Here is a 2,163-nt window from a genome sequence, read left to right as displayed (position 1 = left end):
CCCGGTGCACTACACCCTCTTTGATTTCTTTGGGGTGGGCTGATACCATCTGTCAGCTGTTGTATCCCGCACCGGGGCAACGTCCCCAGAAGTGGCTTTACAATAATAGTGATGGCGATAATGGCTCTTACGCCATTGCTCGAAGGGATCTTTTATGTGTGTGACCCTGAGGCTCGTTAGGCTGGCGACAATGGCTCTTACGCTTTGCCCTGAGGCATATGTAGTTAACTATTTTGGGTTCTGTCTCCTAATCGGGTTACGACTCGAGCTCATTTGACCCTCAAGTTTTCATGTTTGTGTGAGCTTGCGACAATGCCTCTTACGCTTTGGGCCGATGCGGCCTTTTAATGTAAGCAGACGCCAATGGCTCTTACGCTTTGGGTCGAAGCGACCTTTTAATGTAAGCTGGCGACAATGGCTCTTACGCTTTGGGTCGAAGCGACCTTTTATTGGCTTTATTTTCCTCTCCTTAAGGACTTTTGAAATGATTTTGCCTGACCCGCCGTCGGTTCGAGAAGAACCTCGATTTCAAGTTATTTGCGGCGATGTTCGAGCACCTCGGGAGGTTTGGCTTGGAGGCTGAGTAGCTCGAAGCCTGTGATTTGGAGCTGACATGGTCGAAGCTCTTTTTGCCTATATCGAGGGTAGCCTGTTTAACCGGTTCTTTTCGAAGTAGATTCGAAGTAATGGCCTTATGATTTTGTAGCGACGGCCGGGCGTCCCCGAGTCGCGTTAGTTTGGCTGGTACAGCCGTACGACCGTAGTCATTTGTGTTTGGCCGCAGCCATTTTTGGTCCCGAGTGTAGTAGTTTAGGTGTCTATATTGAGGGTATGCCTTTTCAGGGACCTTACAAGTTCGATATATAACCTAAACTTCGGGATCGAGTTTATGCCTGTAGTAAGGTCTTACAAAATTTTCATGCCTTTGAGGTCTTACAGTTTTGTTGATACTTGGTAGAAGTAGGATTCATGCCTTGCTGGAGGTCTTACAGTTTTGTCGATACTCGGTACAAGTATGATTCATGCCTTGCTTGAGGTTTTACAGATATTGTAGTTGCCTTATGTAGGTCTTACGAGACCGAGTCTATCCACTCAGGGTCTTATGGCCTCGGGTTTTTTAATGAATGGCGATCGGCGACAGTCCCCGAGTCATCGAGGGTACTTCAGCTCGGAAGTCATCACTGGTAGATTTCGTATTGCCTCGTTGAGGGCTTACAAATTTGGAGATCCCGACCCTGAGGTCGTGCATTTTTGAGGTTTTGACGCCAGTCCCCGAGTATTTGGGGCACTTTCGGTCATGGAGATATTTCATGATTTTCATGTTGCCTCGTTGAGGGCTTATGAGTCTGGAGTCCTAACCCAGAGGTCGCTCAGGTGCTGAATTGTCAACGCTAGTCCCCGGGTGCTCGGGACGTTTTGATAGAGGAATTGTTCTTGCGAAAATGCAGAGTTTCCTTTGGAGTATGGGATGCTTCGATAAAGGTATTCTTCGATTACTTGATACAAGTACATGTGTCTCCGCCATCGGGGGCCTGGCTATACGGGCACGGCTCATTCGACAGTTTGGCCCGATACGTCATTTTCCTATCGAGGCCCCATTTGGCGTATTTTGGCTTTTTTGAGGGGATGATCCTCCGGGGGGATGCCTCCAGTGTTCGAGATTGGTTGCAAAAGAAAGCCTCGGACATTTCTTTGGATCTTCCTTAGGTAGCATATAGATGTTGCCTCGTTAAAAACCTTGACGGTAAAACCATTCTTGGGATGAAACCCGATCGAAGGAAAAGAGTACAACGCATGCTTTCGAAACCTAAGGCCTTTGGGCTGGGAAGAGCTCTGGTTGTTTCGATCGGGTGCCTGCATAAGGGTTAGTTATGAAATATAAAATAAAAAGGGAGATGGTCATACCTTAGCGTGGGATGCGCCGGTGATGTTCCAAGGTCTGGTAATGAGGACGCAGTACGGTCCTTTGCTATGGTTAATCGCGCTTAGCCGATGATGTAGTTTGCTTGCTCTTTGGTTCTTTCGAGAGTGGAGATACTGGTGTCGGTGCCATGTCGTGCACCGCGAACATTTCTCTTGCCGCGTGCTATTCCCCGTAGACGGTTTTAATCCCGTCTTTTGTAGGGAATTTCATCATTTGGTGGAGGGTGGACGACACTGCTC

Source organism: Nicotiana attenuata, unplaced genomic scaffold, assembly GCF_001879085.1.
Source record: "Nicotiana attenuata strain UT unplaced genomic scaffold, NIATTr2, whole genome shotgun sequence".
Lineage (NCBI taxonomy): Eukaryota > Viridiplantae > Streptophyta > Magnoliopsida > Solanales > Solanaceae > Nicotiana > Nicotiana attenuata.
The sequence above is the reverse complement of the archived record's forward strand: the minus strand, read 5'-3'. Positions refer to the sequence as shown.